The sequence below is a fragment of the Acipenser ruthenus genome, chromosome 44 (assembly GCF_902713425.1).
Source record: "Acipenser ruthenus chromosome 44, fAciRut3.2 maternal haplotype, whole genome shotgun sequence".
Lineage (NCBI taxonomy): Eukaryota > Metazoa > Chordata > Actinopteri > Acipenseriformes > Acipenseridae > Acipenser > Acipenser ruthenus.
In genome coordinates this window covers 3,092,744-3,102,598 of record NC_081232.1, presented here as the reverse complement: position 1 = coordinate 3,102,598, position 9,855 = coordinate 3,092,744, and the positions used below count along the sequence as shown (strand labels likewise).

Below are 9,855 nucleotides of genomic sequence, written 5' to 3'. Positions count from 1 at the left end.
AATGTGCTGAAACATAGCAGTGGGTGCTTGTAGGATATTTGCTTAGCCAGCCTGAGGGCTGCACTGAATACATATAATTGTATTATGTTATTGAAGTATTAAATGCTGAAGCTTGTAATAAACTTAGGATTGCTAATTATTGTTACATGTTTTCGGGTTTTAGTGGTATGCGCAAACTACTAAACCAATATTAAAGGCATTTTAATAAAACGAAGGAGCGCTGATGTTGCTCTGATTCGTAAAACTTTGAATAAATGAGTCTGAGTGATTTTCTTGATTAAATAAAAAGGTTTTAAGGACACACCGCTCGTCCAGTGCTCGAACATAAACCACTAGGAGTTTTAAACATCTCTGTCCTCCTTAACGTCTCCCCTGAGTTAAGAGTGTGTGCAGAGCAAATAATATAATAAAAGAGAACGTGAAAAGTGAAAACGTGACACCTCCACACATTTCAATTGTAAAATGTAATTACAAAAATGTAATGCCTGCAGCACTTGATATTCCCAGGTGGTCTCCCATCCAAGTACTAACCAAGCCCAACATTGCTTAGCTTCTGAGATCAGACGAGATCAGGCTTATTCAAGGTGGTGTGGCCGCAGGCGATTGCATTTCTGCTTTCATGACTTTTATGTTTAGTGAGCTGGGGGTGATTCCTCCAAAATTTCCTTTTGTCCTCCACACATTTCAATTGTAAAATGTAATGCCTGCAGCACTTGATATTCCCAGGTGGTCTCCCATCCAAGTACTAAACAAGCCCAACATTACTTAGCTTCTGAAATCAGACGAGATCAGGCTTATTCAAGGTGGTGTGGCCGCAGGCGATTGCATTTCTGCTTTCATGACTTTTATGTTTAGTGAGCTGGGGGTGATTCCTCCAAAATTTCCTTTTGTCCTCCACACATTTCAATTGTAAAATGTAATTACAAAAATGTAATGCCTGCAGCACTTGATATTCCCAGGTGGTCTCCCATCCAAGTACTAACCAAGCCCAACATTGCTTAGCTTCTGAGATCAGACGAGATCAGGCTTATTCAAGGTGGTGTGGCCGCAGGCGACTGCTTTTCTGCTTTCATGACTTTTATGTTTAGTGAGCTGGGGGTGATTCCTCCAAAATTTCCTTTTGTCCTCCACACATTTCAATTGTAAAATGTAATTACAAAAATGTAATGCCTGCAGCACTTGATATTCCCAGGTGGTCTCCCATCCAAGTACTAACCAAGCCCAACATTGCTTAGCTTCTGAGATCAGGCTTATTCAAGGTGGTGTGGCCGCAGGCGATTGCATTTCTGCTTTCATGACTTTTATGTTTAGTGAGCTGGGGGTGATTCCTCCAAAATTTCCTTTTGTCCTCCACACATTTCAATTGTAAAATGTAATTACAAAAATGTAATGCCTGCAGCACTTGATATTCCCAGGTGGTCTCCCATCCAAGTACTAACCAAGCCCAACATTGCTTAGCTTCTGAGATCAGACGAGATCAGGCTTATTCAAGGTGGTGTGGCCGCAGGCGATTGCATTTCTGCTTTCATGACTTTTATGTTTAGTGAGCTGGGGGTGATTCCTCCAAAATTTCCTTTTGTCCTCCACACATTTCAATTGTAAAATGTAATGCCTGCAGCACTTGATATTCCCAGGTGGTCTCCCATCCAAGTACTAACCAAGCCCAACATTACTTAGCTTCTGAAATCAGACGAGATCAGGCTTATTCAAGGTGGTGTGGCCGCAGGCGATTGCATTTCTGCTTTCATGACTTTTATGTTTAGTGAGCTGGGGGTGATTCCTCCAAAATTTCCTTTTGTCCTCCACACATTTCAATTGTAAAATGTAATTACAAAAATGTAATGCCTGCAGCACTTGATATTCCCAGGTGGTCTCCCATCCAAGTACTAACCAAGCCCAACATTGCTTAGCTTCTGAGATCAGACGAGATCAGGCTTATTCAAGGTGGTGTGGCCGCAGGCGACTGCTTTTCTGCTTTCATGACTTTTATGTTTAGTGAGCTGGGGGTGATTCCTCCAAAATTTCCTTTTGTCCTCCACACATTTCAATTGTAAAATGTAATTACAAAAATGTAATGCCTGCAGCACTTGATATTCCCAGGTGGTCTCCCATCCAAGTACTAACCAAGCCCAACATTGCTTAGCTTCTGAGATCAGGCTTATTCAAGGTGGTGTGGCCGCAGGCGATTGCATTTCTGCTTTCATGACTTTTATGTTTAGTGAGCTGGGGGTGATTCCTCCAAAATTTCCTTTTGTCCTCCACACATTTCAATTGTAAAATGTAATTACAAAAATGTAATGCCTGCAGCACTTGATATTCCCAGGTGGTCTCCCATCCAAGTACTAACCAAGCCCAACATTGCTTAGCTTCTGAGATCAGACGAGATCAGGCTTATTCAAGGTGGTGTGGCCGCAGGCGATTGCATTTCTGCTTTCATGACTTTTATGTTTAGTGAGCTGGGGGTGATTCCTCCAAAATTTCCTTTTGTCCTCCACACATTTCAATTGTAAAATGTAATGCCTGCAGCACCTGATATTCCCAGGTGGTCTCCCATCCAAGTACTAACCAAGCCCAACATTGCTTAGCTTCTGAGATCAGACGAGATCAGGCTTATTCAAGGTGGTGTGGCCGCAGGCGATTGCATTTCTGCTTTCATGACTTTTATGTTTAGTGAGCTGGGGGTGATTCCTCCAAAATTTCCTTTTGTCCTCCACACATTTCAATTGTAAAATGTAATTACAAAAATGTAATGCCTGCAGCACTTGATATTCCCAGGTGGTCTCCCATCCAAGTACTAACCAAGCCCAACATTGCTTAGCTTCTGAGATCAGACGAGATCAGGCTTATTCAAGGTGGTGTGGCCGCAGGCGATTGCATTTCTGCTTTCATGACTTTTATGTTTAGTGAGCTGGGGGTGATTCCTCCAAAATTTCCTTTTGTCCTCCACACATTTCAATTGTAAAATGTAATTACAAAAATGTAATGACTGCAGCACTTGATATTCCCAGGTGGTCTCCCATCCAAGTACTAACCAAGCCCAACATTGCTTAGCTTCTGAGATCAGACGAGATCAGGCTTATTCAAGGTGGTGTGGCCACAGGCGATTGCATTTCTGCTTTCATGACTTTTATGTTTAGTGAGCTGGGGGTGATTCCTCCAAAATTTCCTTTTGTCCTCCACACATTTCAATTGTAAAATGTAATTACAAAAATGTAATGACTGCAGCACTTGATATTCCCAGGTGGTCTCCCATCCAAGTACTAACCAAGCCCAACATTGCTTAGCTTCTGAGATCAGACGAGATCAGGCTTATTCAAGGTGGTGTGGCCGCAGGCGATTGCATTTCTGCTTTCATGACTTTTATGTTTAGTGAGCTGGGGGTGATTCCTCCAAAATTTCCTTTTGTCCTCCACACATTTCAATTGTAAAATGTAATGCCTGCAGCACTTGATATTCCCAGGTGGTCTCCCATCCAAGTACTAACCAAGCCCAACATTACTTAGCTTCTGAGATCAGACGAGATCAGGCTTATTCAAGGTGGTGTGGCCGCAGGCGATTGCATTTCTGCTTTCATGACTTTTATGTTTAGTGAGCTGGGGGTGATTCCTCCAAAATTTCCTTTTGTCCTCCACACATTTCAATTGTAAAATGTAATGCCTGCAGCACTTGATATTCCCAGGTGGTCTCCCATCCAAGTACTAACCAAGCCCAACATTGCTTAGCTTCTGAGATCAGACGAGATCAGGCTTATTCAAGGTGGTGTGGCCGCAGGCGATTGCATTTCTGCTTTCATGACTTTTATGTTTAGTGAGCTGGGGGTGATTCCTCCAAAATTTCCTTTTGTCCTCCACACATTTCAATTGTAAATTGTAATTACTAAAATGTAATGCCTGCAGCACTTGATATTCTCAGGTGGTCTCCCATCCAAGTACTAACCAAGCCCAACATTGCTTAGCTTCTGAGATCAGACGAGATCAGGCTTATTCAAGGTGGTGTGGCCGCAGGCGATTGCATTTCTGCTTTCATGACTTTTATGTTTAGTGAGCTGGGGGTGATTCCTCCAAAATTTCCTTTTGTCCTCCACACATTTCAATTGTAAAATGTAATTACAAAAATGTAATGCCTGCAGCACTTGATATTCCCAGGTGGTCTCCCATCCAAGTACTAACCAAGCCCAACATTGCTTAGCTTCTGAGATCAGACGAGATCAGGCTTATTCAAGGTGGTGTGGCCGCAGGCGATTGCATTTCTGCTTTCATGACTTTTATGTTTAGTGAGCTGGGGGTGATTCCTCCAAAATTTCCTTTTGTCCTCCACACATTTCAATTGTAAAATGTAATGCCTGCAGCACTTGATATTCCCAGGTGGTCTCCCATCCAAGTACTAACCAAGCCCAACATTGCTTAGCTTCTGAGATCAGACGAGATCAGGCTTATTCAAGGTGGTGTGGCCGCAGGCGATTGCATTTCTGCTTTCATGACTTTTATGTTTAGTGAGCTGGGGGTGATTCCTCCAAAATTTCCTTTTGTCCTCCACACATTTCAATTGTAAAATGTAATTACAAAAATGTAATGCCTGCAGCACTTGATATTCCCAGGTGGTCTCCCATCCAAGTACTAACCAAGCCCAACATTGCTTAGCTTCTGAGATCAGACGAGATCAGGCTTATTCAAGGTGGTGTGGCCGCAGGCGATTGCATTTCTGCTTTCATGACTTTTATGTTTAGTGAGCTGGGGGTGATTCCTCCAAAATTTCCTTTTGTCCTCCACACATTTCAATTGTAAAATGTAATGCCTGCAGCACTTGATATTCCCAGGTGGTCTCCCATCCAAGTACTAACCAAGCCCAACATTGCTTAGCTTCTGAGATCAGACGAGATCATGCTTATTCAAGGTGGTGTGGCCGCAGGCGATTGCATTTCTGCTTTCATGACTTTTATGTTTAGTGAGCTGGGGGTGATTCCTCCAAAATTTCCTTTTGTCCTCCACACATTTCAATTGTAAAATGTAATTACAAAAATGTAATGCCTGCAGCACTTGATATTCCCAGGTGGTCTCCCATCCAAGTACTAACCAAGCCCAACATTGCTTAGCTTCTGAGATCAGACGAGATCAGGCTTATTCAAGGTGGTGTGGCCGCAGGCGATTGCATTTCTGCTTTCATGACTTTTATGTTTAGTGAGCTGGGGGTGATTCCTCCAAAATTTCCTTTTGTCCTCCACACATTTCAATTGTAAAATGTAATGCCTGCAGCACTTGATATTCCCAGGTGGTCTCCCATCCAAGTACTAACCAAGCCCAACATTGCTTAGCTTCTGAGATCAGACGAGATCAGGCTTATTCAAGGTGGTGTGGCCGCAGGCGATTGCATTTCTGCTTTCATGACTTTTATGTTTAGTGAGCTGGGGGTGATTCCTCCAAAATTTCCTTTTGTCCTCCACACATTTCAATTGTAAAATGTAATTACAAAAATGTAATGCCTGCAGCACTTGATATTCCCAGGTGGTCTCCCATCCAAGTACTAACCAAGCCCAACATTGCTTAGCTTCTGAGATCAGACGAGATCAGGCTTATTCAAGGTGGTGTGGCCGCAGGCGATTGCATTTCTGCTTTCATGACTTTTATGTTTAGTGAGCTGGGGGTGATTCCTCCAAAATTTCCTTTTGTCCTCCACACATTTCAATTGTAAAATGTAATGCCTGCAGCACTTGATATTCCCAGGTGGTCTCCCATCCAAGTACTAACCAAGCCCAACATTGCTTAGCTTCTGAGATCAGACGAGATCAGGCTTATTCAAGGTGGTGTGGCCGCAGGCGATTGCATTTCTGCTTTCATGACTTTTATGTTTAGTGAGCTGGGGGTGATTCCTCCAAAATTTCCTTTTGTCCTCCACACATTTCAATTGTAAAATGTAATGCCTGCAGCACTTGATATTCCCAGGTGGTCTCCCATCCAAGTACTAACCAAGCCCAACATTACTTAGCTTCTGAGATCAGACGAGATCAGGCTTATTCAAGGTGGTGTGGCCGCAGGCGATTGCATTTCTGCTTTCATGACTTTTATGTTTAGTGAGCTGGGGGTGATTCCTCCAAAATTTCCTTTTGTCCTCCACACATTTCAATTGTAAAATGTAATGCCTGCAGCACTTGATATTCCCAGGTGGTCTCCCATCCAAGTAATAACCAAGCCCAACATTGCTTAGCTTCTGAGATCAGACGAGATCAGGCTTATTCAAGGTGGTGTGGCCGCAGGCGACTGCTTTTCTGCTTTCATGACTTTTATGTTTAGTGAGCTGGGGGTGATTCCTCCAAAATTTCCTTTTGTCCTCCACACATTTCAATTGTAAAATGTAATGCCTGCAGCACTTGATATTCCCAGGTGGTCTCCCATCCAAGTACTAACCAAGCCCAACATTGCTTAGCTTCTGAGATCAGACGAGATCAGGCTTATTCAAGGTGGTGTGGCCGCAGGCGATTGCATTTCTGCTTTCATGACTTTTATGTTTAGTGAGCTGGGGGTGATTCCTCCAAAATTTCCTTTTGTCCTCCACACATTTCAATTGTAAAATGTAATTACAAAAATGTAATGCCTGCAGCACTTGATATTCCCAGGTGGTCTCCCATCCAAGTACTAACCAAGGCCAACATTGCTTAGCTTCTGAGATCAGACGAGATCAGGCTTATTCAAGGTGGTGTGGCCGCAGGCGATTGCATTTCTGCTTTCATGACTTTTATGTTTAGTGAGCTGGGGGTGATTCCTCCAAAATTTCCTTTTGTCCTCCACACATTTCAATTGTAAAATGTAATTACAAAAATGTAATGCCTGCAGCACTTGATATTCCCAGGTGGTCTCCCATCCAAGTACTAACCAAGCCCAACATTGCTTAGCTTCTGAGATCAGACGAGATCAGGCTTATTCAAGGTGGTGTGGCCGCAGGCGATTGCATTTCTGCTTTCATGACTTTTATGTTTAGTGAGCTGGGGGTGATTCCTCCAAAATTTCCTTTTGTCCTCCACACATTTCAATTGTAAAATGTAATGCCTGCAGCACTTGATATTCCCAGGTGGTCTCCCATCCAAGTACTAACCAAGCCCAACATTGCTTAGCTTCTGAGATCAGACGAGATCAGGCTTATTCAAGGTGGTGTGGCCGCAGGCGATTGCTGTTCTGCTTTCATGACTTTTATGTTTAGTGAGCTGGGGGTGATTCCTCCAAAATTTCCTTTTGTCCTCCACACATTTCAATTGTAAAATGTAATGCCTGCAGCACTTGATATTCCCAGGTGGTCTCCCATCCAAGTACTAACCAAGCCCAACATTGCTTAGCTTCTGAGATCAGACGAGATCAGGCTTATTCAAGGTGGTGTGGCCGCAGGCGATTGCATTTCTGCTTTCATGACTTTTATGTTTAGTGAGCTGGGGGTGATTCCTCCAAAATTTCCTTTTGTCCTCCACACATTTCAATTGTAAAATGTAATGCCTGCAGCACTTGATATTCCCAGGTGGTCTCCCATCCAAGTACTAACCAAGCCCAACATTGCTTAGCTTCTGAGATCAGACGAGATCAGGCTTATTCAAGGTGGTGTGGCCGCAGGCGAATGCATTTCTGCTTTCATGACTTTTATGTTTAGTGAGCTGGGGGTGATTCCTCCAAAATTTCCTTTTGTCCTCCACACATTTCAATTGTAAAATGTAATGCCTGCAGCACTTGATATTCCCAGGTGGTCTCCCATCCAAGTACTAAAAAGCCCAACATTGCTTAGCTTCTGAGATCAGACGAGATCAGGCTTATTCAAGGTGGTGTGGCCGCAGGCGATTGCATTTCTGCTTTCATGACTTTTATGTTTAGTGAGCTGGGGGTGATTCCTCCAAAATTTCCTTTTGTCCTCCACACATTTCAATTGTAAAATGTAATTACAAAAATGTAATGACTGCAGCACTTGATATTCCCAGGTGGTCTCCCATCCAAGTACTAACCAAGCCCAACATTGCTTAGCTTCTGAGATCAGACGAGATCAGGCTTATTCAAGGTGGTGTGGCCGCAGGCGATTGCATTTCTGCTTTCATGACTTTTATGTTTAGTGAGCGGGGGGTGATTCCTCCAAAATTTCCTTTTGTCCTCCACACATTTCAATTGTAAAATGTAATTACTAAAATGTAATGCCTGCAGCACATGATATTCCCAGGTGGTCTCCCATCCAAGTACTAACCAAGCCCAACATTGCTTAGCTTCTGAGATCAGACGAGATCAGGCTTATTCAAGGTGGTGTGGCCGCAGGCGATTGCATTTCTGCTTTCATGACTTTTATGTTTAGTGAGCTGGGGGTGATTCCTCCAAAATTTCCTTTTGTCCTCCACACATTTCAATTGTAAAATGTAATTACAAAAATGTAATGCCTGCAGCACTTGATATTCCCAGGTGGTCTCCCATCCAAGTACTAACCAAGCCCAACATTGCTTAGCTTCTGAGATCAGACGAGATCAGGCTTATTCAAGGTGGTGTGGCTGCAGGGGATTGCATTTCTGCTTTCATGACTTTTATGTTTAGTGAGCTGGGGGTGATTCCTCCAAAATTTCCTTTTGTCCTCCACACATTTCAATTGTAAAATGTAATGCCTGCAGCACTTGATATTCCCAGGTGGTCTCCCATCCAAGTACTAACAAAGCCCAACATTGCTTAGCTTCTGATATCAGACGAGATCAGGCTTATTCAAGGTGGTGTGGCCGCAGGGGATTGCATTTCTGCTTTCATGACTTTTATGTTTAGTGAGCTGGGGGTGATTCCTCCAAAATTTCCTTTTGTCCTCCACACATTTCAATTGTAAAATGTAATGCCTGCAGCACTTGATATTCCCAGGTGGTCTCCCATCCAAGTACTAACCAAGCCCAACATTGCTTAGCTTCTGAGATCAGACGAGATCAGGCTTATTCAAGGTGGTGTGGCCGCAGGCGATTGCATTTCTGCTTTCATGACTTTTATGTTTAGTGAGCTGGGGGTGATTCCTCCAAAATTTCCTTTTGTCCTCCACACATTTCAATTGTAAAATGTAATGCCTGCAGCACTTGATATTCCCAGGTGGTCTCCCATCCAAGTACTAACCAAGCCAACATTGCTTAGCTTCTGAGATCAGACGAGATCAGGCTTATTCAAGGTGGTGTGGCCGCAGGCGATTGCATTTCTGCTTTCATGACTTTTATGTTTAGTGAGCTGGGGGTGATTCCTCCAAAATTTCCTTTTGTCCTCCACACATTTCAATTGTAAAATGTAATTCCTGCAGCACTTGATATTCCCAGGTGGTCTCCCATCCAAGTACTAACCAAGCCCAACATTGCTTAGCTTCTGAGATCAGACGAGATCAGGCTTATTCAAGGTGGTGTGGCCGCAGGCGATTGCATTTCTGCTTTCATGACTTTTATGTTTAGTGAGCTGGGGGTGATTCCTCCAAAATTTCCTTTTGTCCTCCACACATTTCAATTGTAAAATGTAATTACAAAAATGTAATGCCTGCAGCACTTGATATTGCCAGGTGGTCTCCCATCCAAGTACTAACCAAGCCCAACATTGCTTAGCTTCTGAGATCAGACGAGATCAGGCTTATTCAAGGTGGTGTGGCCGCATGCGATTGCATTTCTGCTTTCATGACTTTTATGTTTAGTGAGCTGGGGGTGATTCCTCCAAAATTTCCTTTTGTCCTCCACACATTTCAATTGTAAAATGTAATTACTAAAAAGTAATGCCTGCAGCACTTGATATTCCCAGGTGGTCTCCCATCCAAGTACTAACCAAGCCCAACATTGCTTAGCTTCTGAGATCAGACGAGATCAGGCTTATTCAAGGTGGTGTGGCCGCAGGCGAT

The 9,855-nt window shown here is 43.3% G+C and overlaps 36 non-coding genes and 6 pseudogenes across 36 annotated transcripts; all 42 read right to left on the bottom strand.

The window, feature by feature from the left end:
* Positions 1 to 482: 482 nt before the first annotated feature.
* On the bottom strand, positions 483 to 601 carry LOC131712579 (5S ribosomal RNA). The gene has a single exon (XR_009314470.1). It is a non-coding gene; the product is annotated as a 5S ribosomal RNA (ribosomal RNA).
* Positions 602 to 701: 100 nt separating this feature from the next.
* On the bottom strand, positions 702 to 820 carry LOC131713079 (5S ribosomal RNA). Its single transcript, XR_009314967.1, has one exon. It is a non-coding gene; the product is annotated as a 5S ribosomal RNA (ribosomal RNA).
* Positions 821 to 934: 114 nt separating this feature from the next.
* Positions 935 to 1,053, bottom strand: LOC131712568 (5S ribosomal RNA). The gene has a single exon (XR_009314459.1). It is a non-coding gene; the product is annotated as a 5S ribosomal RNA (ribosomal RNA).
* Positions 1,054 to 1,167: 114 nt separating this feature from the next.
* LOC131714527 (5S ribosomal RNA) lies at positions 1,168 to 1,276 on the bottom strand (annotated as a pseudogene).
* Positions 1,277 to 1,390: 114 nt separating this feature from the next.
* LOC131712557 (5S ribosomal RNA) lies at positions 1,391 to 1,509 on the bottom strand. The gene has a single exon (XR_009314448.1). It is a non-coding gene; the product is annotated as a 5S ribosomal RNA (ribosomal RNA).
* A 100-nt stretch (positions 1,510 to 1,609) lies between these two features.
* Positions 1,610 to 1,728, bottom strand: LOC131712871 (5S ribosomal RNA). The gene has a single exon (XR_009314759.1). It is a non-coding gene; the product is annotated as a 5S ribosomal RNA (ribosomal RNA).
* Positions 1,729 to 1,842: 114 nt separating this feature from the next.
* On the bottom strand, positions 1,843 to 1,961 carry LOC131712546 (5S ribosomal RNA). The gene has a single exon (XR_009314437.1). It is a non-coding gene; the product is annotated as a 5S ribosomal RNA (ribosomal RNA).
* Positions 1,962 to 2,075: 114 nt separating this feature from the next.
* On the bottom strand, positions 2,076 to 2,184 carry LOC131714526 (5S ribosomal RNA; annotated as a pseudogene).
* A 114-nt stretch (positions 2,185 to 2,298) lies between these two features.
* Positions 2,299 to 2,417, bottom strand: LOC131712535 (5S ribosomal RNA). Its single transcript, XR_009314426.1, has one exon. It is a non-coding gene; the product is annotated as a 5S ribosomal RNA (ribosomal RNA).
* Positions 2,418 to 2,517: 100 nt separating this feature from the next.
* Positions 2,518 to 2,636, bottom strand: LOC131709958 (5S ribosomal RNA). The gene has a single exon (XR_009311822.1). It is a non-coding gene; the product is annotated as a 5S ribosomal RNA (ribosomal RNA).
* Positions 2,637 to 2,750: 114 nt separating this feature from the next.
* LOC131712524 (5S ribosomal RNA) lies at positions 2,751 to 2,869 on the bottom strand. The gene has a single exon (XR_009314415.1). It is a non-coding gene; the product is annotated as a 5S ribosomal RNA (ribosomal RNA).
* Positions 2,870 to 2,983: 114 nt separating this feature from the next.
* Positions 2,984 to 3,102, bottom strand: LOC131711706 (5S ribosomal RNA). The gene has a single exon (XR_009313594.1). It is a non-coding gene; the product is annotated as a 5S ribosomal RNA (ribosomal RNA).
* Positions 3,103 to 3,216: 114 nt separating this feature from the next.
* On the bottom strand, positions 3,217 to 3,335 carry LOC131710552 (5S ribosomal RNA). The gene has a single exon (XR_009312428.1). It is a non-coding gene; the product is annotated as a 5S ribosomal RNA (ribosomal RNA).
* A 100-nt stretch (positions 3,336 to 3,435) lies between these two features.
* LOC131710752 (5S ribosomal RNA) lies at positions 3,436 to 3,554 on the bottom strand. The gene has a single exon (XR_009312634.1). It is a non-coding gene; the product is annotated as a 5S ribosomal RNA (ribosomal RNA).
* A 100-nt stretch (positions 3,555 to 3,654) lies between these two features.
* On the bottom strand, positions 3,655 to 3,773 carry LOC131712513 (5S ribosomal RNA). Its single transcript, XR_009314404.1, has one exon. It is a non-coding gene; the product is annotated as a 5S ribosomal RNA (ribosomal RNA).
* Positions 3,774 to 3,887: 114 nt separating this feature from the next.
* LOC131709745 (5S ribosomal RNA) lies at positions 3,888 to 4,006 on the bottom strand. Its single transcript, XR_009311607.1, has one exon. It is a non-coding gene; the product is annotated as a 5S ribosomal RNA (ribosomal RNA).
* Positions 4,007 to 4,120: 114 nt separating this feature from the next.
* LOC131712501 (5S ribosomal RNA) lies at positions 4,121 to 4,239 on the bottom strand. Its single transcript, XR_009314392.1, has one exon. It is a non-coding gene; the product is annotated as a 5S ribosomal RNA (ribosomal RNA).
* Positions 4,240 to 4,339: 100 nt separating this feature from the next.
* LOC131712490 (5S ribosomal RNA) lies at positions 4,340 to 4,458 on the bottom strand. The gene has a single exon (XR_009314381.1). It is a non-coding gene; the product is annotated as a 5S ribosomal RNA (ribosomal RNA).
* A 114-nt stretch (positions 4,459 to 4,572) lies between these two features.
* Positions 4,573 to 4,691, bottom strand: LOC131712480 (5S ribosomal RNA). Its single transcript, XR_009314371.1, has one exon. It is a non-coding gene; the product is annotated as a 5S ribosomal RNA (ribosomal RNA).
* Positions 4,692 to 4,791: 100 nt separating this feature from the next.
* On the bottom strand, positions 4,792 to 4,910 carry LOC131712062 (5S ribosomal RNA). The gene has a single exon (XR_009313951.1). It is a non-coding gene; the product is annotated as a 5S ribosomal RNA (ribosomal RNA).
* A 114-nt stretch (positions 4,911 to 5,024) lies between these two features.
* LOC131712469 (5S ribosomal RNA) lies at positions 5,025 to 5,143 on the bottom strand. Its single transcript, XR_009314360.1, has one exon. It is a non-coding gene; the product is annotated as a 5S ribosomal RNA (ribosomal RNA).
* Positions 5,144 to 5,243: 100 nt separating this feature from the next.
* Positions 5,244 to 5,362, bottom strand: LOC131712459 (5S ribosomal RNA). Its single transcript, XR_009314350.1, has one exon. It is a non-coding gene; the product is annotated as a 5S ribosomal RNA (ribosomal RNA).
* A 114-nt stretch (positions 5,363 to 5,476) lies between these two features.
* LOC131712447 (5S ribosomal RNA) lies at positions 5,477 to 5,595 on the bottom strand. The gene has a single exon (XR_009314338.1). It is a non-coding gene; the product is annotated as a 5S ribosomal RNA (ribosomal RNA).
* Positions 5,596 to 5,695: 100 nt separating this feature from the next.
* On the bottom strand, positions 5,696 to 5,814 carry LOC131712436 (5S ribosomal RNA). Its single transcript, XR_009314328.1, has one exon. It is a non-coding gene; the product is annotated as a 5S ribosomal RNA (ribosomal RNA).
* Positions 5,815 to 5,914: 100 nt separating this feature from the next.
* Positions 5,915 to 6,033, bottom strand: LOC131710751 (5S ribosomal RNA). The gene has a single exon (XR_009312633.1). It is a non-coding gene; the product is annotated as a 5S ribosomal RNA (ribosomal RNA).
* A 100-nt stretch (positions 6,034 to 6,133) lies between these two features.
* Positions 6,134 to 6,252, bottom strand: LOC131712177 (5S ribosomal RNA). The gene has a single exon (XR_009314069.1). It is a non-coding gene; the product is annotated as a 5S ribosomal RNA (ribosomal RNA).
* Positions 6,253 to 6,352: 100 nt separating this feature from the next.
* LOC131712425 (5S ribosomal RNA) lies at positions 6,353 to 6,471 on the bottom strand. The gene has a single exon (XR_009314318.1). It is a non-coding gene; the product is annotated as a 5S ribosomal RNA (ribosomal RNA).
* A 114-nt stretch (positions 6,472 to 6,585) lies between these two features.
* Positions 6,586 to 6,704, bottom strand: LOC131712192 (5S ribosomal RNA). Its single transcript, XR_009314085.1, has one exon. It is a non-coding gene; the product is annotated as a 5S ribosomal RNA (ribosomal RNA).
* Positions 6,705 to 6,818: 114 nt separating this feature from the next.
* On the bottom strand, positions 6,819 to 6,937 carry LOC131712414 (5S ribosomal RNA). The gene has a single exon (XR_009314307.1). It is a non-coding gene; the product is annotated as a 5S ribosomal RNA (ribosomal RNA).
* A 100-nt stretch (positions 6,938 to 7,037) lies between these two features.
* Positions 7,038 to 7,156, bottom strand: LOC131712405 (5S ribosomal RNA). The gene has a single exon (XR_009314298.1). It is a non-coding gene; the product is annotated as a 5S ribosomal RNA (ribosomal RNA).
* A 100-nt stretch (positions 7,157 to 7,256) lies between these two features.
* On the bottom strand, positions 7,257 to 7,375 carry LOC131712393 (5S ribosomal RNA). Its single transcript, XR_009314286.1, has one exon. It is a non-coding gene; the product is annotated as a 5S ribosomal RNA (ribosomal RNA).
* A 100-nt stretch (positions 7,376 to 7,475) lies between these two features.
* Positions 7,476 to 7,594, bottom strand: LOC131712382 (5S ribosomal RNA). Its single transcript, XR_009314275.1, has one exon. It is a non-coding gene; the product is annotated as a 5S ribosomal RNA (ribosomal RNA).
* Positions 7,595 to 7,694: 100 nt separating this feature from the next.
* Positions 7,695 to 7,812, bottom strand: LOC131713854 (5S ribosomal RNA; annotated as a pseudogene).
* Positions 7,813 to 7,926: 114 nt separating this feature from the next.
* On the bottom strand, positions 7,927 to 8,045 carry LOC131710550 (5S ribosomal RNA). Its single transcript, XR_009312426.1, has one exon. It is a non-coding gene; the product is annotated as a 5S ribosomal RNA (ribosomal RNA).
* Positions 8,046 to 8,159: 114 nt separating this feature from the next.
* On the bottom strand, positions 8,160 to 8,278 carry LOC131711025 (5S ribosomal RNA). Its single transcript, XR_009312907.1, has one exon. It is a non-coding gene; the product is annotated as a 5S ribosomal RNA (ribosomal RNA).
* Positions 8,279 to 8,392: 114 nt separating this feature from the next.
* LOC131711983 (5S ribosomal RNA) lies at positions 8,393 to 8,511 on the bottom strand. Its single transcript, XR_009313872.1, has one exon. It is a non-coding gene; the product is annotated as a 5S ribosomal RNA (ribosomal RNA).
* Positions 8,512 to 8,611: 100 nt separating this feature from the next.
* LOC131714251 (5S ribosomal RNA) lies at positions 8,612 to 8,730 on the bottom strand (annotated as a pseudogene).
* Positions 8,731 to 8,830: 100 nt separating this feature from the next.
* On the bottom strand, positions 8,831 to 8,949 carry LOC131712371 (5S ribosomal RNA). Its single transcript, XR_009314264.1, has one exon. It is a non-coding gene; the product is annotated as a 5S ribosomal RNA (ribosomal RNA).
* Positions 8,950 to 9,049: 100 nt separating this feature from the next.
* LOC131713648 (5S ribosomal RNA) lies at positions 9,050 to 9,167 on the bottom strand (annotated as a pseudogene).
* Positions 9,168 to 9,267: 100 nt separating this feature from the next.
* LOC131711385 (5S ribosomal RNA) lies at positions 9,268 to 9,386 on the bottom strand. The gene has a single exon (XR_009313268.1). It is a non-coding gene; the product is annotated as a 5S ribosomal RNA (ribosomal RNA).
* Positions 9,387 to 9,500: 114 nt separating this feature from the next.
* LOC131713760 (5S ribosomal RNA) lies at positions 9,501 to 9,619 on the bottom strand (annotated as a pseudogene).
* A 114-nt stretch (positions 9,620 to 9,733) lies between these two features.
* On the bottom strand, positions 9,734 to 9,852 carry LOC131712360 (5S ribosomal RNA). The gene has a single exon (XR_009314253.1). It is a non-coding gene; the product is annotated as a 5S ribosomal RNA (ribosomal RNA).
* Positions 9,853 to 9,855: the final 3 nt, after the last annotated feature.